This window comes from Phascolarctos cinereus, unplaced genomic scaffold (assembly GCF_003287225.1).
Source record: "Phascolarctos cinereus isolate Bilbo 61053 unplaced genomic scaffold, phaCin_HiC Scaffold_4;HRSCAF=312, whole genome shotgun sequence".
Classification (NCBI taxonomy): domain Eukaryota; kingdom Metazoa; phylum Chordata; class Mammalia; order Diprotodontia; family Phascolarctidae; genus Phascolarctos; species Phascolarctos cinereus.
In genome coordinates, this window is record NW_027555847.1 from 37,486,520 (window position 1) to 37,498,840 (window position 12,321).

The 12,321-nt window shown below is 41.9% G+C and overlaps 1 pseudogene; it reads right to left on the reverse strand.

Annotated features, from left to right (window-relative positions):
- Positions 1-350: 350 nt before the first annotated feature.
- On the reverse strand, positions 351-1,052 carry LOC110222523 (ubiquitin-like protein FUBI; annotated as a pseudogene).
- Positions 1,053-12,321: the final 11,269 nt, after the last annotated feature.

Genomic DNA, 12,321 nt, shown 5'->3' on the forward strand with positions numbered 1-12,321 from the left:
GACTGATCATTTCCTTTTCAAATTTGTGGTTCCACCATTTATGAGCAGAAAGGGATATTTGCTTCAACTTTAATCCTTTGGAACCAATTTTGTCCACTGTATTTGACCTGAGTTTTGTAGGCTTTTAGTGTTGGCTTCATTTATTTCACTGGAATCATTACCTAGACTGTTCTTTTGATTCTCCTGTCTTTACTCTGTGTCCTTTCAGACAAGATAAATTTTTTTCTGAATTTTGAATACTCTTTTTTTCTTCACAGTACAATAATAATCATTATATTAATATCACATGATTTGTTCAGTCATTCTTCAACTCTTTTTTTTAAGAGTCAAAGTGGCTTTATTGGGGGCAGACAGAAAGTACCAGGGGATTAGGAGTTGGTATTGGGACCCTTCTTCTTGCCAAAGGTGGGCACTACATCGGTTGTACTGCGTCTTCCTCTTAGCATGCCCAGTCTTCTTCTTGTTGTTGTTCTCCTCCTCCTCCTCCTCCTCTTCCTTCTTCTTCTTCTTCTTCTTCTTCTTCTTCTTCTTCTTCTTCTTCTTCTTCTCCTTCTCTTCTCTTCTTCTCCTCCTCCTTCTTCTTCTTCTTCTTCTTCTCCTCCTTCTTCTTCTTCTTCTCCTTCTCCTTCTCCTTCTCTTCTTCTCCTTCTCCTTCTTCTCTTCTTCTTCTTCTTCTTCTTCTTCTTCTTCTTCTTCTTCTTCTCCTTCTCCTTCTCCTTCTCCTTCTCTTCCTTCTCCTTCTCCTCCTTCTCCTTCTCCTCCTTCTCCTTCACCACCCAGGGAGTCTGACCCATCACTTTTCTAGCTCAGGCCAGAAAGCCATGGCCTTTACCTCCTAGCATTTGGCCAGCCACTTCCAGAGTGGACAGAAGCTTCACCCCACACTGCCCCAAGATGGCTTCATCCTCCAATAGCAAGCCACCTAGAAGCAGGACCTAGTCCTTGGGAACGATGCCCTCCTGGGATGCCACACGGGCCTTGATCTAGGCAATGGTCTCCTGCCCGGTTACTTCGAGGGTGTGCAGAGGTTGTACGTGAACAGACAGCTGCATGGTGGCAACTCAGACACTGCTTCCACACCGTGACGATGGAGACCAGAAAGAACCCATTCCTCAACTCTTGAGCACTTAATTTGTTTCTAGGTTTTTGCTTTTATAAATAACTTTGCTATGGATGTGTATATATATGTGTGCATATATATATATATATATATGTATATATATACATATATATGTTTGTGTATACACATACACACATGTGCATATATGTATGTATACATATACACATATATACATGCATACATGCATATATATTTATAAACTTTCTCATTTCATAGACTTTGATTCAAAAAGTCCAGTTGTGGGACACTTGGATCAAAAGGTTTAAACAAATTAATCACTTTCCTTGTCTCATTCCACATACTATTGTTTTCCAAAAGGAATGGACCAACTGATAACTCTTCCAGCCATGAATAAAAATAGTTGTCTTCCCACAGACCCTCCAACATTGAATCTTCCATATTTTTCCAACTTTGCAAATTTGATTCATGTGAGGTGATGCTTCCTAGTTGATTTAATTTGAATTCCTTTGTTTTTTTAACAATTTTGGACATGTTCTTCAGATGGTCATTGATAGTTTTTTTCTTCTTTTCAAAACTATTTGTTCATGTCCTTTGATGAATTATCTTTTGGGGAGTGACTGACTGTTAGAGATTTCACTAATTCCTTGTAGATTTTGGATACTATATTTTTATCATAGATATTTGATGCAAATTTTTCTTCCCACCTATAATTTTCCTTCTAATTATGACTATATTAATTTCATTTGTGCAGAAATTTTCAATTTTTACATAATCAAAATGTACTATTTTATCTTTCATGATAAACTCTGTCATATTTCTGGTTATAAATTCTTTACCTATCCACAATTATGAGAGATACAGTTTTCTTTTTTCCTAGCTTTTCTTTTTTTATTTTTATTTTTATTATATTTTTATTTAGCTACCCCCAAATTACAAAGTAATTGTTAAAACCATCTGATGCTGCATAAAAAAATAGAAAAATAGGTCAGTGTAACAGATTAGATAAATAGCAAATGTATACAGTGAACTACTGTCCAATAAACCCAAGAATATAAACTACTTGGGAAAAAGTTCTTTATTCAAGAAGATCTACTGGAAAATTTGGATATGTTTGGTGAGGGATGACTTTAGATCAATATCTTACCTGTATACTTCAATAAATTCCAAATGGATAAAAGCTAAACATAAAAACAAATCTTACCATTAAAAAGTTAGGAAATGGGGCAGCTAGGTGGCGCAATGGATAGAGCACCAGCCCTGATGTCAGGAGGACCTGAGTTCAAATCTGGCCTCAGACCAAACACTTGACACTTACTAGCTATGTGACCCTGGACAAGTCACTTAACCCCAATTGCCTAAGAAACAAAACAAAAAAACAAATAATTACTGATTTGTAACATAAATTTGAGGTATGGAAATGCTAAAGCCTCTTCTTCCTCACCTTTTTTCATTATGAAATTTGTCTTATTCTACTTAACTCCATAAAATATCCTCTTGATTATTTCTTTGACCTAGTGATAATTCTGACAATTAACTTCAGTAATATAATATTTTTTCTATACTAACATAGCAGACAACCAATGTAGATTGACTACTTCTTTTGAAATAAAGGTATTCCTTTAATTCTGTGAAAATTGTTTTGTATACATGTGGTTATTATTTATAGAAGACCTCTCTCTCACCTCTCAGTAAGTTAACTCCCAGATAGTTAATCCATTTTTGTTATTATTTTAGAGGGGCTTTCTCTTTCTTCCTCTTCTTCTTGGTTACTGTTAGTAATATATGGAGATTCTAATGATGTTTGTGGGTTTATTTTGTAACTTAGTACTTTGCTAAAGCTATTTTCTCCATTAATTTTTTATGGCTCTCTAGGTTTTTTTTAAGTAAACCATCATATCCACAAAAATAAACAACTTTACGTCCTCTTTGCCCGTGCTTATTCCCAGAATTTAATTTTGGGTGTCTAATTGTGATAGCTAGAGGGAAAGAGGAATAAGCTTCTATTAAAAATGCTTGCTATGTACCAGACACTTTATAAATATTATCGTATTTGATCCTCACAACAACCCTTTGAGGTAAGAGGTATTGTTATTATTCTCATTTTACAGTTGAGGAAACTGAGGCTGACAGTGACTTACTCAGAGTTACAGGTCCAGTCCCTATCCTTATTTTCTCTGTCAGGTGAATATCTTGCTATTTTGAGGTGGTAAAGGAAAACTCAGCTTAGACATGACCATGTAGCCATCTTGTCTTAAGTCTTCTCTAATGGTAGAAATTCAGAATGGGCAGCTAGGTGTTCCATAGTAGATAAAGCACCAGACCTAGAGTCAAAAAGACTCATCCTCCTCAGTTTAGAACTGGCCTAGGGCACTTATTAGCTGTGTGACCCTGGGCAAGTCACTCACCTCTGTTTGCCTCAGTTTCCTCATCTGTAAAAATGGGCTGGGAGAAGGAAATGGTAAACTACTCCATTATCTTTACCAAGAAAACTCCAAATGGAATCACAAAGAGTTGAACACAACTGAAATGACTTACCAACAACAACAACAACAACAAAAATTCGGAAATATGGGTGTGGGAAGGAGAAAGAGTGAGGCTGAACATTAGAGTCCTTAAATCATACTACCTATTCCAGTGATGGCTACAATTTATTATCATTGGCTAACAACCAGGGACTGGGTCTCTCCTATATTTCTAGGTTTCTAGATTCTACTAACATCAGCACTTTTAGAGATGGGGGGGGAACTATGTGAATCTTAGATTCTAATGAAAAGTCAGAATTACATTGGCACAAAGAACATCCTATGCCCCACAATCCCACTATTTTTTTTCTTAACCAGCAAGCTCAGGCCTTGACTCACTAGTGCTATAGTCAGGATGCAAAATATCATCTCTTCCCCTGCCTTTATGTCCTTTCCCAAATCCCAAATGTTCTCCAGGAAGGAGACTGGGATTTTCTTCCATCCTCACTCCTCTTCCAGTCTGGAATGACTGCACACCAATTCAGTGGAGAGCATACTTCCACCCCATTATAGTCTCCTTATCCCAGTGATTCTGAACAACCAATGGGATTCTGAACAAATCCCATTCCTTATTGCCAATTCCCTTATTCCTCTTCACCCCAACCCTGCCTTCCAAATATTTCACCCCAGATTTCCTGTCCTTTCAACTGTTCCCTCTGGAATGCCTGCTCCATAACAGACAAACTTCCTTTCATCTTAAACCTCTTCCTTTCTCATGACATCCATCTTTAGGATTCCATTGAGCCCCTGCCTCTCTGCAATGACACTGCTTCCCTTGCCACTCTTTCCAATACTGGCTGTACTTTCTCTCATCCCCCCTGACTCGTGGGTGGGGGATTCAAAATACTCCTTGCTTCCCATTGTCAATTCCAGATGTCCCCTCTGTCACCATCATTCGACAACCTCTCCTAATTTGCAATTCACAAATTCCAAATTTGTCACCCAGTTGAGCTCACAGTAGCCATTTTCTGTTGACTCACAGGACATTCCCTTCCTTTCTTCAATGAGTTTTTTGCCAAGCTCACAGTCATTTTCTCCATCTTAATTCCTGCCCTTATATTAGGGGACTTCAGTGAACAGATTGATGCTCTTTTAAATACTCTAACTTCCCAGTTTCCAAATCTACTTAATTTCCATGACCTACTCCTTTACTCCACCACAACCGAACACGGAGATGGCCATCCTTGATCTTGTCGTCACCCACAAATGTTTCACTTCCATATTCAAGGACTCTGAAAATCTGTTTCCTTTAGACCAGATGTTCTGAACCTTTGTTGGGTCATGGATCCCTTTGACAATCTGATGAAACCTTTCTAAGAACAATGATTTTAAGTGCAAAAATTATATAGCTTTACAAAGGAAACTAATTATATTGAAATATAATTATCACAATATTTTTTCAAAAAATACAAGTTCATGGCCCCCAGGTTAAGAACCTAACTAGACTAGGTCTCTGGATTCAAACTCAAGCTACCAAATGGAACTACTCTAGCTCACCACTACTGACTCATGTGAGCTGACAGAGAAATGGAAGGACCAACAGAGACCAGCATACTTTTCTAGTCCTCAAATCTGTTCACTCAGTCAAATCAACAAGTCAATGAACATTAAATTCTTGCTATGTATCAAGTAAAAAGATAGTTCCTGCCCTCAAGGAGCTTACATTCTGATGGGCGGAAGGCAATATAAAAAAGGAAGTTGAAAAGGTAGGGGGTGAAGAAGATAAAGGCACCCAGCTTGCCAGCATGGTTGAGAAAGTCTGGAGTGCAGCCTGGAGGTTCTGGGAAGAGCTATCCAGTCAGAGGCAGCCACCCCTCAAGGGTGAAATGCCTGAGCTAGAGTGAAATTCAGGATAAAGAAGTTTGGGGGGCTTGGTAGAAGTTCAAAGTAGAGCCTAGAGAGGGATGCAAAAACTATTTTTTATCCTTGAGGTATTAGGAAGAAATGATAGCTTATTGGGCTACAGGGGTAGAAAGGTCAGAATTACGCTTTAGAAAATCATTTTGGAAATAGAATGGAAAGTGGATTGGAATAAGGAGAGACTTGAAAGCAAGGAAACCAATTGAAAAGCTGTTGAAATAGTGCAGAGGAGGGGTGATGAGGGAGTAAAGTGAGGTGGTGGCTGTAGGAAAGAATAGGAGATGTATAGGAGAGGTGTTTTGAAAGTAAAAATGACAAGATTCAACAATGGGGTGGATTATGGTGTCAAATTGTGGGGTCAGTTAAAACTAAAGAGTTGAGGATTACATGAATTGTGAACCTAGGTGACTAGGGGAATGGTAGTGTCCTCAATAGTAAGAGGGAAGTTGGGAGGGTTTGGGGTAGGAGGAAATAAACATTTATTAAGTACCTACTACATGTCAGGTTCATTTGGTCCTCACAACAACCCTATAAAGAATGTGCATTGTTAACCCCATTTTACAGTTGAAGAAACCAAGGCAGATAAAGGCTAAGTGACTTAAGCAGGATCACATAGCTAGGCAGTGTCTAAAGCCAGATTTGAACTCATGTTTTCCAGATTCCAGGTCCAGCAATCTATCCACTGTGCCACCTAGCTACCTCTTGAGGATAATGAGTTCTGTTTGGGACATGTTGGATTTGAAATGCCTGTGGAACTTCCCATTTGAGAAATCACAAAGGCAGCTGGTGATGCTGGCACTGGAGCTCAGGAGAGTCTAGGACTGGATATATGGATCTGGGAATCACCTGCACAGATAATAATAATAATAGCTAACATTTACATAGCACTTACTAAGTGCCAAGCTCTTTACATTTATCTCATTTAATCCTCACAACAACCTGTGATGTAGGGAGCTATTGTTATCCCCTTTTTACAGATGAGAAAACTGAGGCAAACAGAGGTTAAGTGACTTGAGTAGAATCACACAGCTAGTAAGTGTCTGACGCCAGGACCAGCATGCTATCTGCTGCACCACTGTGCTACATAAAGATGCTCATTGAGCACATGGAAGTTGATGTGATCGCCAAGTATGAAAGTAGAAAGAGAACAGAACAGAAACTTGGATGATACCCACTGTTAGTGGGTGTGACATAGATGAAGAGCTATCAAAGGAGACTGAGAAGAAAAGGTCAGAAAAATAGGAAAACCAGGAGAGAGTAGTGTCATTAAAGCCTAGGGAGGCCAACATATGAAAAAGAAAAGAGAATCCACCATGTCAAATGTTGCTGCAAAGTCAGGAAGGATGAAGGTTGAGAAAAGACCATTACATTTGGCACTTGAAACTTTGGAAAGCATGGTTTTAGTTGTATGCTGGTGTTTGAAGAGGGGTTAAGAAGAAAGTGAAAAGAGGGAAAATGGAGGTGAAGATAGACAACTTTCTCAAGAAGACATAGAACAAATCTAATGGGGATGGCAGGATCAAGTGAAGGTGTCTTAAGAATGGGGGATGCATGGGTATAGTATAGACAGCAGAGAGGGAGCTAGTTGATGGGGAGAGATTGAGGATAAGACAGAGAAGAAGAGATGATAGTAGAAGCAATCTGTTACAGAAGTGGGAGGATCAAGAGTATACGTAGAGGTTTCCTTTGGCAAGAAGAGGAGCCAGCTCTTCATTTACTACTGGAGTAAAGGGAGACTAGGAGAAGATGTCTGAATGTTATAAAATGAGGAGGTGGGCAAAAGGGGAAGCCTCGTGCTTTTTGTTTGTTTGTTTTTTGGGGGGTGAAATAAGGTCCTTTGCAGAGAGGGTGAAGTGTGGGTGTGCCATGGGAACCTTGAGGAGGGATGAAAAGGTTTTTAATAGCCACTGTGGAAAGTGCAGATGGTGAATCAATTAGAGTAGAACAGATTGTTGGCATCATTGCAATTAGGACCCATTTGAGATTAAATAACACGAATTTGTAGTGGACCCAGTCAGCAAAGTTTAATCGCTTTCTTCAGTTCTGTTCAGCAGCATATCAGTAGGAGTGAAGGAAGTGGAAAGTGGAAGTGTTCCAGGATTGGGCTTGCCAAGGCATGATCTGAGATAGAGCAGAAAGAAAAGATCCTAGAAGGGAGACAAACTATAGTTGACTTGATTCACGGAAGGGCAGCTAGGTGATGCAGTGGATAAAGCCCTGGCCCTAAAGTTAGGAGGACCTGAGTTCAAATTTGACATTGACGCTTATTAGCTGTGTGACCCTGGACAAGTCACTTCACCCTGTTTGCTTCAGCTCCTTACCTGTAAAATGAGCTGGAGAAGGAAATGGCAAACCAACCCAGTATCTTTGCCAAGAAAACCCCAAACAATGTCACAAAGAGCTGGAGAGATAGGGAGGAGATTGTAGCCAGTGTTGTCTTGGGGGGGGGGGACACTGAGAAATGGAAGGAATGGAGATCATGGTAAAGATGGAGGACGAGATTAGCAGTCAATGGCATAGGGAAAGATGGAATGAAGGATAAAAGATTATGATCAAATAAAGAAATTTCAGATTTTATGAACAAGGAAATGGAACATGTGTGGGTGATGGCAAGATCAAAGATGTTGAGATGAAATGGAGGGGTAAGTCATGGGAATTACATAGATTGAGGAGGTGAGAAGTCAGAGTGCTTGAGGGAGCATGAATATGCATATTGTCCCCTAGTATGAAGGTACAAGATGGCAAGGAAAGAAAAACTGAATTGAGCATTGAATTCATTGAGGAAGGAAGGAGAATATTCTGACAATGGACAGATAACAGACACTAGGATCTGGATTGAGGGATAAATGTGAATAACATAAATCTCAAAGAAGAGGTCGCTAGATGAAGGTGATAAAGGGAGAGTCTGGAACTGGCAATGGGGGAAACAGTGTCACAGGGAGGGAGCCAGGTCTGGATAGGGGCCAGAAGATGGAAGGAGTGGAAGGAATTTGGTTCATTGTGAAGCAAGCATTCCAGTGGGCACACCTGAGACTACGTCTGCTTTCTTATACATCCCGCTATTGATACATTAGAAGACACCACAGATTGCTTCTTTTAACCCTAATTACAAAGAGACATTTCATGGGTATATTGCAGAATCATAGATGTAAAGTAAGAAGGTGCCTCAGAGGTCATGCAGCTCAACCCACTCATTTTACTGGTGAGAAAAATGAACTCTAGCAAGGTTAAATGACTTGTCCAAGGCTATAAAAGCAGGAGGTGATAGAACCAGTATTTGAACCCAGGTCCTGTGACTCCAAATCCAGCCCTCATAAAATTAATCAACATTTTCTCACCTCTTAATCTTCTGCTCACACCCACCACCCCTCAACTTCTCTGCCTCCCCTACCCCCCACCCCTTCACCCCACAATAATTGAAGGATAGGGTGCAGCAGGGTTATTTCATCACATAAAACAAGGCCAATGAAAGGGCTGGAAATGTACAACAAAGTGACTTTATTCAGCAGGCTTGAATAATGCTACATCTTCCATCTAAGCTCCTCCTCAGCGGTAATCAATTCACAGCAGCCACTAAAAATGCCCCAAGCGGTTACATGCACTCCAGGGCCATTTGGAAGAAAGAATACTGAAGAACCAAAGGGAGCCAAAGAGTTAATTGTCCACCACCTGCCCCCTGCTGAACAGAGTGGCCATTGAGGGGTCCTGTCCTTGTCTACACTGGGCTCTAATGAGACCTTTTTGACAAATGATTGACTTAGCCATTATTGTCACTGGTGATCAGAGAAACACACTCAGTATAAAAACTCAGCCTGTCTATTCTTGGGGCCACTTCCTAAGGAAAAGAGTGAGAGGGGGATCAATGGGGAGGAAAGACAAGAAGGCCATTTTGTGCCAACACAGAGCCATTCTTGGGGCCCAGATCGGGCCAAGGATGCTCAGGTTTTCTCTTCCTCCAGTTGTGCCACTCGGCCCCACTAGTGTCATTGCTGCTGCTGTCCTTAAAAATCGATAAAAGCAATCATCATAGCCAATAGTGAGATATGAAGACACCCCCACCCCAACAAAGCCTTGAAAGAAGCCAGAAGTGAGCCAGACCCATTTTATGTCCCTATTTGTTCCAACCCTCTGGAAGTTGACTGCATTCCAGAAGCAGTTGCCTAGGGAACACCAGTGACATGAAGGAGACGTGAGGACACACTAAATAACTTTAGCAAGTATTTGCATTTGGCAGATGTAGCCAGGGGCAGGGCTGCACATGCCTCCCCCAATGAAAAGAAGAAAAACAACCTGAACCCCAGAAGGAATGGGAGCCAGCTGCAGGAATAATTGGGGAGGAGGTAAGTGGAGGGAGAGGTGATTAGGAAGGGGCTTCTCTACTCCTCTCCTCTCCTCTTCTGCCCAAGGCAGCTTCCATTGCCCTCTTGGTAGGAATCTTCCAGGATGGCAGCTTAACAGCAGAGAATCTCCTGTGGAGTTTCCTGAGGATCTGCTGCATTCTGGGTCACTGCAGTCTGGGACAGCCCTAGGGGAAGGAGCAGGGAAGCAAAGCTTAAAAGCCAGCCTCTGTGCTGAGGGCTGTGAGGCCTCTAAAAGGGATGTGGCTGATGCTACTGCTACTGCCTGGGAGGCAGGTGACAGGCTCAGCTCAGAGGGTGAGCTCCTCTGTGCAGAGGAAGCTAATTGGGTTCCATTTTATCTGACAGGTAAAAGTCTGAACTGTAACGGGGAAGTCATCTATCTGTCAAATCTGCTGCCTTTCTCATCTGTCTCCTCTCATTAGGCACCCATGAGTCCCAAGGAGCTAGGAAATTCAGAAAGGCAGATGAGCTCAACCAGCCCCCCACCCCTGGCCTGGAAACTGGGGGCTAGTGAGTCTGCTAGGGCTCGTATCAGAGTCAAGACTCTCTAATTTGAGCCCAAACCACCCCTGGAGAAGCTTGCTCTGATGGTCAAAGTATACAAAACACATAGGAGAGGAGGAGGAGAAGGTGAAGAGAAAGAAGAAGAGGAGAGGAAAAGAAGGTAAAGGAGAAAAGGGAGGAAAGAGGGAGGAGGAGAAAAAGGAGAGTGAATGGAGGAAGAGGGAGAGGAGTAGGACAAGGTATAGAGGAGAAGAGGATGGAGAAGGACGGAAAGGGTAAAAGAGGAAAGAAGAAGAAAAGGAGGAAGGAGAAGAGGAGAAAGGAAAGAAAGAGAAGAAAGAGGGGAGGAAGAGAGGTGGATGAAGGAGGGAGATGAGAGGAGGAGGAGAAAGAAGAGGAGAAAAAGGAAAGGAGAGGAGGAGAAAGAAGGGACAGATATCTGAGAGAAGGAAGAGAGACAGAAGCAAAGGAGGAGAGGGAGGGAAAACCATAAACTTAATTCAAATTTTCTAACTTCTCAAGAATGAGACGAGAAGTTTAAAAAGTTCAAGTCAAAACTGATTGACTTGGATTTGCCCCCACTGGCCTTTCCCCATTTCCCTTTTCTCTATTTCCCTCTTCCTTCCAAAGTAACCACATCTGTGGATTCGTGCCCTGAAGTAGAGCCTATATCAACAAAAACAACCCAAAACATCTAAGGTAGCAAAGCCAATAGGCCACATCCCCTCCCCTTGCCCCTAATCTGGGCAGGTTGACTTGAAGTAATAGATGTACAGCCGGCTGGTAAAAGATGCTGCCAGAGTAATTAATGATTGTGATTGGACAGCCCACGGCAACCCACAAATACAATGCGACTGGGTGATTGGAGAGGAAGAAAGGACTTTTCAGGACAAACCTTAGCAAATTGCTGGATGGCATCCTTTAGCAGGATAGTAACTGGTTGGCTATGCCCTGCCACATGGCTGTGGTCACGGAGCTTTTTTTGTTTTGGTTTGGTTTGGTTTTGCATCCTCAGTACCTAGCACAGTGCCTGGCACATAACTTGCCTAATAAATGCAATTCTAATGAATGAATTGAGTTGAATTGATATGGAAGCCTGGATCAACCTCTCCCAGGATGGAGGACCAGGGAGTAGATATGAGATGAATGGATTGTAAAAGCAGATTAGGGAGTAGGACAGAAGTCTGGAGGAAAAGGGGGAGTGTGTGTTTTGGTCCGTAGTGGGAAGAGACAGCAGAGGGGTCAGTAGAGGGAAGCACGTCTCTGTGGTACTGGTCTTGCCTACAATCCCCATGCAGGGTAACTCACTTCTGGATGCTTCTGCTTCTCCCTAAGGGTAAAAGGCAAAACACATGTTTTATTCAAAAATCTACCCAGTGACTGACAGGCAACACAGGGGTCTGAAGCTTCACTTAGAGGATGACAGAATTTCAAGCAAGAAGGACACACTCTAGAAATGGGACAAAGTTGGGACTTGAGCCCAGACTACCGACTGTAAATCTAAGGCTCTTTCCATTGAACTTCATATCATAGACTTCAATCTCAAAGGGACTTCAGAGGCTTGCCACTGAAACCCCCTCCTTCTACAGATGAGAAGACTCAGCATCAGAGGGGTGAAGCAGCTTGTCCAGTTACACAGCCACTAAGCAGTCAAGTTGGAACTGAAATCCAGGGGCTCTGACTCCACTACTCACTAGCACTAGTTTTAGTAGAACGTAAGCACCTTGAGGGCAGAAACTCTCTCTATTTTACATTTGTGCCCATGTGGCCAGCCACAAAGACCTAGGCTCATATCCTACCTTTGACGCATACTAGCTGTGCGATCCTGGGCAAGTCACTATATTTTACTATGCTCTCTCTGACTGTATGATGCAGAGAAAGTGCCAATCTGCCCTGGTGAAAGGAGTTTCCCATGACAGTGAACTCCTCCCCAGCACCTAGTATAGTGGCTGGTACATGTGTTGCACTTCTTGGTAATACCTCTTTCTTCAAG